The sequence below is a fragment of the Perca flavescens genome, chromosome 18, assembly GCF_004354835.1.
Source record: "Perca flavescens isolate YP-PL-M2 chromosome 18, PFLA_1.0, whole genome shotgun sequence".
Lineage (NCBI taxonomy): Eukaryota > Metazoa > Chordata > Actinopteri > Perciformes > Percidae > Perca > Perca flavescens.
In genome coordinates, this window is record NC_041348.1 from 29,539,976 (window position 1) to 29,549,986 (window position 10,011).

Consider the following 10,011-nt stretch of genomic DNA (forward strand, 5'->3'; position numbering starts at 1 on the left):
CTGACAGTGGAGGAGGAATACTTCCAAGCGGTTTCAGCTGCTGCTGTTAAAAAAAAGAGAAAAATGTGATCAACTGAAATATGAACATGACTTATGTTCATAGTTAGTGTGACGATCATTTTAGATAGTAGTAGTAGATAGTTTCATGTTTGATTTCCAAGAGTTCACTAAACTCACCACATTAAAATAAAACTTGTATTCTCTTACCTGTAAACTGAACCAGCAGCATCAGAAATGAAGACATTATAATCCATCTGATCTGATCCATCGTGCTTCTCTCTCTGTCTCACTCTCAAATGTCAAACTGTCTTATGCGCTGCATCTTAAAAATAAATATAGCATCTACTTCCTGTGGTAATGATGGAGTGTCATGGAAGTTTCCTTTGCAGCAGGGGGCGTGGGGGTTTTCAGAGTTTAGTAAAGTGAAACAAATAAGACAGACTGAGACTAAAACCAAGTTGGGTTTTTGTATTTTAATAAAAACATATATATATATATATTTGCAAATAGGAGCAACATGATTTCACAAAAGGCCGCAGCCCAGTGTGGAGTCTAATCCTAACCCAACTAGCTAGCTAGCCGATAGCCAGTTTGGGAAACGCTAATGACGTTACATCCATGTAACAGGCTTTACAACATACATACATCCCTCGGATGAATCATAACTTCATAAGATAATACCATGGACGTATTAATAGAACACATGATGAATTACAACCATTAGCTATATCCATTATTACCATAGACTATTACAGCTAGCTACATAAGCTCGTGAGAACAGTCATGTGAGTGGGCGTGCGCAGTCCCGTGGGTCTGCTCGCGTCCATTATGCGCGTTCATCATTTCAAATTTAATAATTCTTTATTTGCTTCTAGTGAATGTTAAAATTTTTAAAAACGTAACATTTTAAACAAGGACCCTTTCATTGTTCAAGCTGGTAAGTTGATATACCCCGAAACAAATGATCCGCTGAAATATAGACGTTTCTTTGGCCATGTAATGTCTATGTGGTGTACCCATGGTGGCATATAGACATGGCGCTCTTCCTGGGGGCTTGCGGAGTCTCTAGCGTCATCACCGGCGGCCATATTGTCACAATCAAGCTTTCTGCCGTGCTTTGTGGTACCTGATGTAAGGTGAGTGATCTGCACGAACACAAATACTCTTATCTCGCTGAAATCTTGACGGATTTACAAACGGTTTGGTTTCTTACAAACGTTATTAACGTGGCTATAATTCTGGATGCTTGAACATGTTGAAATTGCAGCTTTTCTTTTCGAAAAACGACTTAATCGTGCAGCATAGTTGTGTATCACGACTACTTGTGCAAGTTATCAAGGCTGAGACTACAATTGATATATCAATATGTGATTAAATGTCACTTTAGTTTTTGCTAATGCAAGTTATATAATGTGTTGTTTATTACAGTACATTTTAGACATTCAAAACATCTTTACTTTTGTCCTATAGTCTCTAAAAGTAGAACAGGAGCCAGAGCCTTCAGCTACCAAGCTCCTCTTCTGTGGAACCAGCTTCCAGTTGTGGTTCGGGAGGCACCAGCATCAGAAATGAAGACATTATAATCCATCTGATCTGATCCATCGTGATTGTCTCTCGGTCTCACTCTCTCAAATGTCAAACTGTTTGACGCGCTGCATCTTAAAAATAAATTTAGCATCTACTTCCTGTGGTAATGTAGGAGTCCCTTCCTAATAATGACTTCATCTCCTCTGTTAGCTGTTGAAGTGATGTGTAATATTAGCTTTTGTTCTCTCTGTGGCAATCCCCTAACCTTTCATTTTTATTCTCATTAACATTTCTTCTGAACGCAGCCTGAGAGATTATTTTAGATGTATTTATATGTTACATAGACAAAAGTTAGAGCGCAGTGCAAACAGAGGTGGGGGGTGGGGGGTTATTTATGTTTCTGTTTCCTGTTGCTTCCGTTTTATTTTGGTAGTCTGTTTTTCTGTCTTGTTTTACTTCCTGCCTTGTGTTTTCCCCCCTTTGTGATTGTCTTCCCCACCCTGATGTGTTTTACCTGCTCCTGATTCCTAGCGTCACCTGTTCCTTGTTTCACCTCGTTACCTCTTGTATTTAGTCTCTGTGTTCCCCTTGTCTGTTGTCAGGTCATTTTAAAGTGTAGGGTGTTTGTGGAGTCTACCATGTTGGTGCTGTGTTCCAGTTTTTGGTATCCTGTTCTTTTGCTTCCTGTACATTTTGGAATTATTTCTGCCTGCTGTGTTCAGGACTCCATTTGTTGGTATGGACTTTATGTTATTAAACTCTCAAGCTCAACCCTTCCTGTCTGTCTCTGCATTTGGAAAGAACCAGTAGATCTTAAACTCTGAAACAAGAGGTTTAGATTCAAGATAAGATTCAGCTTTATTGATATTGCACAGTGTACAGAGTACAAGTACTGACACAACTTGCAGTTTAAGTGCAAAAAGCAGCAACTTGCAGAGTAATGCACATATAGTATTTTACAATATTTAATAAATTGTTACAGCTGTAACAGTCGGCACAGTTAAGTACAAGTAATACTAAAATAAGACATGATATACATAATAAACAGCTGGAGGAATGATATGAATACTGTGTATAGACTATAAATCAGATATATGGACAGAAGTATAAATGTGTATGAGTATGTGAGAGCATTATTTAAGGAAGCTAAATAAGAAATGAATATATCAAGTGATTTGTTTTAGATGAAGTTAAGGTTCTGGACTGACTCAAAGGGGGGGGGGTTCTTAATATGAGATCAGATCAAGACTTGAGTATCTTTGTCCAGCTCAGACTAAAATAGAAACAGCTCGGCACAGATATATATATCAGGCACGGCGCCAGGATTACAGTTTGGCCAGACCAATTGTGGGTGGGCCTTAAATTAAAGACGTTATCAAATCACTGTTTAACCTAATACAAATGACTGACTAATATACTGTTAAATATATTATATGTGCTTACATAATAAAGTTTGTAATAGCTTGATGCCATTTAAATATGTTGTTGCATTGTAAAAAGTTTCGATGCAAAGGACGGACCTATCCGCGATCGCTCTCCTTGGTTCTCACCAAAAGAAGAGCGCTTTGGAATCTCCATTACGCACCATACCTGGCTGTGCTATAGCGCATCTCTCCTAACCTAAGGCCTATCGCCTGTAAAAGTGGTCAGGAATCTAATATTTCCCCAAAATATAGTTTAGTTCTGCTCGTATAACATGAGGCCGAATATTTCACAATTCTTTTCAACTGTTTTAAGTTTTCAACGATACAGATCAACAACACTGCCCGACAGTTTCAATCAATACTCGGCCACAGAACGTGTTCATTGACAACGTCATCTGTCATGTAAAACAAGACTCAAGTTATTTCCTTACTTCAGTGTGATGATTCATGTTATAAACATGTTTTATAAAAATAAATAAATCGCATTAACAAGCCCTAAAGCATCATTGGCCATAACAAGAGAAAACCATGAGGGGAAAAACAACTTGACAACAGTAAGCTGTTATAGAAATAGAATTGCACCTGCAGCTCTGTAGCGAGTTATGAATCGATTATTTTAATCCATATATCTCCATATAACAACATAATACAATACAGGCAGAGTATCCTTCACATACCTTACTGTTATCCTCTGGCGGTCCTACACAATTAAACTCCCTAAAGCAGAAGAAGCAACCGGATACTTTAGCACTTGTTAGCGTGTTCTTGTGCTGTCTCTATATCTCTAATATCTGAATGAACAAAGTGTCTTTTGCCTGCATGTCTTTTCTGACTGTAAATGTAGTTCTGTTGTGTTCAGTCACTACCTTCTGGGTTAGTTTGATTGTTGTTTTCAGATTTCGTGTTGTTTGTCTCTTCTGATGTCCGTTTATTTCCTGTTTTCATTGGTGATTTATTTGTAGTCTGAGATATTGTAGTTGTTGCATCATCACCTTAAACACAATAACACACTGTTCAGTGAGAAAAAACGTCTGCACTAAACAAAACAAAGAATGATGAAACATTAAAACATCAGATCCAAACAAATATTTAGTGTAATTGTGCAAAGCACAACCAGCTACAGACAAGTGGCAGACAGAGCGTGATGCCACTTATAGGCAGGCTACCAGACACTGTTTTTGAGTCACATCGTTGCAAATATCACATGATGATGCATCAATCCACAAAATGGTTTGTCTTCTGTATCATCAAGTTATAATACTAATAACATTACCCTCGGCAAAATACCCCCGCAAATCAAATCCATTCCTCAACGTTAACCGTCAAGCCTCTAATCTTGATGTAGAAGTATACTGTAAGTCCGTAGTAGGCCGTGGAATTGCAAATTAAGTGGTTTGGGGTCCTTCAGTAAGTAATTTTGGGGTACAATTTGGTTCTGGAGAAAGCTTCAAGCAGCTGTACCACAAGCTAAGCAATCGGCCCGCACATTTTCAACGGGCACAGTACTAGTATCTCTAATATCTGAATGAACAAAGTGTCTTTTGCCTGCATGTCTTTTCTGTAAACTGTAAATGTAGTTCTGTTGTGTTCTGGTTTAGTTTGATTGTTGTTTTCAGATGCCGTGTTGTTTGACTCTTCTGATGTCCATTTATTTCCTGTTGTCATTGGTGATTTATTTGTTGTCGGAGATATTGTAGTTGTTGCATCATCACCTTAAACACAATAACAAACTGTTCAGTTAGAAAAAACCTTCTGCACAAAACAAATGACAGAATGGTGAAATATTAAAACATTCAACCCAAATCAGTGTAATTATCCACAAAGGGATTTTAAACAGCTGATCATATTCTCACCTGGTTTCTCACCGGAGGACTGAGGAGGGATGAAGGTGAACAGCTGCCCTTCTCCATTGTGAGTATTTGTCACTTCACATTTCAATAACTTGTAATACTTTGACTTCTGATGAAGATGAGATGTTGTAAACGTCACATTGGCTGAGCAGTCATGCTGTGTTGTCTTCACGTCAGTCTTATCACCCTCATACAGCCACTCCACTGTGTGGTAACACGCATGCTTTCTCGACACAGCAGATCAAGGTGACCGTATCATTGTTCTTCTGTTCAGTCACTGGTGAAGACGGAGATATTGAGAGAGAAAGACAACAGTAATATTAACTTCATCACTGTAATCATAATTACTGTAATATTTCAGTATATTGTTCTAACAAAACAGTTTGAAAACAGTATGATGTAAATACTCACTGGTAACAACAGTCAGAATAACCATAGTGTAATAATGTCCTGCTATGAACTGTATGCAACTATAACGACCAACATCCTCATCTGTGACCTTCTTTATAACCAGAGAACAGTTCTCTGTAACACTCAGTCTGTCTGATTTAGTTTTGGCTTCTTTATAAATCTTACCGTGTCTAAACAGCACCTCTCTGTCATCAAACATCCAGGCAGTATTGATACAATGATCCTGATCAGCTGTAACATTTCCACAAGACAAAGTGACTTCATCTCCAACTCTTACAGTGGAGTGAAACTTCCAAGCTGCTGCTGTTGAGAAAAGACAAATATGAATTATAAATATGAATGTTACGTGTGATGATCATTTTATATACGTTTGAAAATGTCTCATGTTTGATTTCCAAGAGTTCACTAAACTCAGTATGTTACAATAAAACTTGTATTCTCCTACCTCTAAACTGAACCAGCAGCATCAGAAATGAAGACATTATAATCCATCTGTTCTGATCCATTGTGCTTCTCTCTCTGTCTCACTCTCTCAAATGTCAAACTGTCTGATGCGCTGCGTCTTAAAAATTAATATAGCATCTACTTCCTGCGGCCACTTCCTCATACTGACTTCATTACTCCTCTGTTAAAAGTCAAATTCATGTGTGATATTAGCTTTGATTCTCTCTGAATCCTTTTAAGATGTCAAAAGAATAAAAAATACTTTTAGCATTTTTAAGTTTGATGCATTTGGCTGTTTTATCTATAGTGATTCACAGTGAGGGTAACAGTAAAAACAGGTCTTGGTCAGCAACAGAGAAGAGGAAGTTGACCGAGTGTAATTTAAGAAAAATGTGGTCTGTGGTGCGATAATGTGATACTGTAGCGGTGGAAAGAGCACATATATGTTTTACTGGGCTAAGCTCTGCAGGTTCTACCCTCTGATCAGGACCAGATAATCATCAGAAACATTAATGGTGAACACATGAATAAATATCGGACTCAACTGTCTTTAACTACTTGAAGATAAAGCATCAAGTCCCCTAAATCCATTTTGTTTGTGTGACTTAAAGCAACACTATGTAACTTTTCCCGCTTCGGTCCCCGAAGTCAGGTGTTAAGATGACGAGCTACTTGTTAGCGTGTTCTTGTGCTGTCTCTATATCTCTAATATCTGAATGAACAAAGTGTCTTTTGCCTGCGTTTGTTTGGTGTTCTAATCTTCGGTGATTTATAGCAGGTTGTTTTCATGAATCATTTAAACATATATCTACGAAAAGTAACACTGTAATTGGCAGACAGACATAAACCTTGGAAAGAATCTGGCTCTTGGTGGGCGGCCATCGGATGCAACCGGTTGGGGATAGGGAGAGAAAGAGAAAGCTATATACAGTACATAATAATGATAGCAGTGGGTATAACGGAATGGCATGATGACCAGTGGCAATTATAGGAACAGTAAAGATAAAGAATAGAATAATAGAACAATGACTAGTAATATTAGTAGAAGCAGTGCCGGGTGTCAAGCAGGACCACGGCAGCAGCTGCAACCACAATCCAGGTGCCACCACAATCCAAGGACATCTGCGAGGCAAGAAAGCTTAAGGACTCCGGAGAAAATGCCAAGTTAGTAACATGCATGAATGGGACATAAATGCCAACAGATAGAGACAATTGAATATTGCATTGCCATATTGGATATTTTGTTTAAAAAATAAATAACTCCATCTGGTCGGCATTATTTTTCCTCCAAAGTATAAAACAGAAATGCGACCAAAAGGTAAACCGACCAGAATTTGTCTCACAGTTGAAGCTCATGACCACTGGCCTAACTTTCTTCACCTCTCGTCCCAGAAACACCACGGTGCCTTTGTCCCTGCACATTAAAGAGCCCTCAGCAGCAGCAGTGTGATGCTGCCGGTATCTTCAGGGGAGCAGAATGCTGATGTAGAGTGAGAGAATGTCCCCGAGGTTCAATTACCGAGCCGCCACAGGTCCTCTCAGCCTTCATTAGCTGCCTGCTGGAGAAGACCCTCCCTCCACAGGCCCGGTGGAGGTTGTTGTATTGTGCCGAAACCTCGGGGAGATGCTTTTCTCACTCTCTCTCTCTCCTCTCCGCTCTGTAATGATCACACAAAGAGCTTTCTCAGAACTCGGAGACGCTGCTGTGTGCTGTTATGTGGTTTGTTAATACAGCCGGGAGGGTGTTCGTCAGCCACCTCGGAGCCTTCCTGCCGCCTCGGCACGCACTGCTCCTGTCGTTCCCACCAGAACGGTTAACTAGACGCCCGGGTGTTGGCATGCCCAGACAGGGTGGAGTAAGAAAACGAGAACTGTTTCTACTTTGCAACATCGGACGGTTAAAGATCACAACAGGGAGTGAAAAATAAAAATAGATTAGGATTAGAAACCAAATTGAAAACGTAAGCAACTAAAATTGCTGAATGCAGAACATTGTGTCAGAAAAATGTTAGCTGACGTTGTTGTTCAGTAGCTGGCTCAGAGATGATCAGATAATGAAATTACTGATTTAGCGGGGGGCGGCACTGTATCCGTGTCACATTCTCATTAGGGGCTGAGCCCCCCTAAAGGTCTGATCCTAGAACCACCCCTGCAAGCGACTCTTTCTCTGTGTGCCGATCAGGCGGCCACATTCTCCTTTACGATGAATCGTGCACGAGTTAAAGGATTGGATGGGATTACATTTCACCGGAATTGAACCCTTGACTATTCATGTGACAAATAAATTTGATTGACAATAATTCAAAAAGCACTTACACAGTTTGTGTAAAGAACTGCACTTGTCTTGAGACCTTGAGACTTGGAAAAAATATATTTTTTAGCACATTTACTCATATTGTATGTGCAATTTGGAGGCACTTTTGCTTTACTGACGTATGTCCATTTTATGAAACTTTATACTTTCATTTCAGAGGTAGATATTGCACGTTTTACTCTCGTTTTAAATTATTCTATTGTTTTAAAGCAAACCACCCAGCAAAAGCTACTAAAATGACCTCAAATCCCAATAATAAAATGTTCCTTTAATGCATCAGTAATCATAAATAAACAGTGGGAAATGATAACTCTTCCTTTTATATTTTAAGTTACAATACATCTTACTGAAGAGCTACACATTACCAAAAACCTATTCTTGGTTCCTCATTTAAATCTTCCAAAGATAGTTTCATCTTGTTTTTCATATGTTTAACGAAGCACTTCGTAGATGACGAAAATAAATCCTAATTTTCACCGTGACTGAATATTATCCATGAGAAACAATCCCATTTAGCAGCAATCAAGCATCATCTCTGTTACAGCATCCGTCTTAATTTCCTAAACCCTAGATGCAGATGAAAATTTAATCTGCTCACTTATTTGGCTTAATGGAAATGGAAATTAGATTATGGCGTTTCTCAGCGCCGAGCCATCTGGGACGAGACGGATGCTCGTAACTTTCAGCACCTCCGTTTTTTCTCGCCCAGAGCTAAGAGAGGTGAAAGTATGAGGAAGAAAATACGGTTTGAACTTCCTGAAATATGATGCAACTCACCGGCTTATATTCACACTCAGACTGGTCGTTTTAATTCAATTTGCTAACTTGATAATTCCGACCAACATGCTTTCACTGGTTACAGAAAATGAGCCGGCTGGTTAGTTATCTGGCTTGCTTGCTAGAGGGGTTCAGTTCACAGTTCTCAGTTCAGCATCATCCGTATTAGAGAAAATAATCACTTCATCCCATGTTTAAAGTGAATAAAATTGTTTGCCAACCTACTTACTGGAGTTCCAAAACTACACATATCCTCTACAACTGTACAATGGCTGTATTTTTTGAGAAATGTTATGTCCGTTTAATATTATTATATTAATATATAATTTAGGCCCATGGCTCCAAATGAAGCCCAGACTGTCAAACTGCAGCACTCTGACTCAAATGGCTCTTAATTGAATCATAAAGTATACATTTCTCTGTGCAAGTCATTGACATTCGGATGTATTGAGTCAGGCGGGAGGGGGATGTGTGCCTCCATAGCTGCACCACACTGAGCCGTGCCCCCCTGCGGTCGGCTTTATATTAACAGGCCAATTATCTCACCGAGGGAGGGTCAGTGTGGCCGCGGGCCTCTCGAGCATGTTACAGGAAGGTCAGCGCCGACGACGGGGGATGATTAAGCAACCGCGGCTCGAGACCCAATCGAGTGAGACACCCGGTACTTCCCTCATCAGAGGAATGTGTAGTGTCTTCAATTCAAGGACGTATCCGCCTCTCAAAGAGGAGACGGCTTCCTCGAGCGTGCTTGAACCGATTGGCAAACACTTGAATAATGCCCCCTGGTGGAATCTTCTCCTCGTTCGGGATCACTTCTTTTATATCCGTGTTAGCACTTAAAAGGAGCGAGGGATGAGTCACGGTTAACCCTCGCGTTGTCTTCCTGTCGACCATGAACTTGTTGTCCTTCCGGGTCAAAATTGAAAAAAAAAATTGTTTTTTGAAAGCTTTCTGACTCCGCTGTTTTTGTTCCTTTCTTCGATGCTTTTGATTGTTTTTGTAAACGTTTTTGGCACTTATTTCAGAGACTAATTTTTTTGTTAAAAAAATAGCAGAAATTTTATATATTAATTATTTTGAGTATTTGTTAAGATCAGAGGATGTTGAGTGGATCACACTGTTTATGTCAAAGTTTAGTCAGGATGCTGTTTTTGAAACCATTTTAAAAGTTTTTTCAAATGCTATGAAATTGAATAAAACACCCAAAATGCAAAATTCAATGAAAATAATTATTGATTTCACATGCGAAGAACGTATATCCATG

The 10,011-nt window shown here is 39.3% G+C and overlaps 1 long non-coding RNA gene across 2 annotated transcripts; it reads right to left on the reverse strand.

The window, feature by feature from the left end:
* Positions 1–3,629: 3,629 nt before the first annotated feature.
* Positions 3,630–9,644, reverse strand: LOC114573348 (uncharacterized). 2 transcript variants are annotated; one of them, XR_003694885.1, is made up of 5 exons: positions 9,294–9,644; positions 5,213–7,314; positions 4,805–5,078; positions 3,818–4,663; positions 3,630–3,668 (listed from the first exon to the last, which is right to left on the reverse strand). It is a non-coding gene; the product is annotated as an uncharacterized LOC114573348 (long non-coding RNA). The 2 variants fall into 2 exon arrangements; XR_003694884.1 differs by having other exon boundaries at positions 3,635–4,663.
* Between the last annotated feature and the right edge of the window lie 367 nt (positions 9,645–10,011).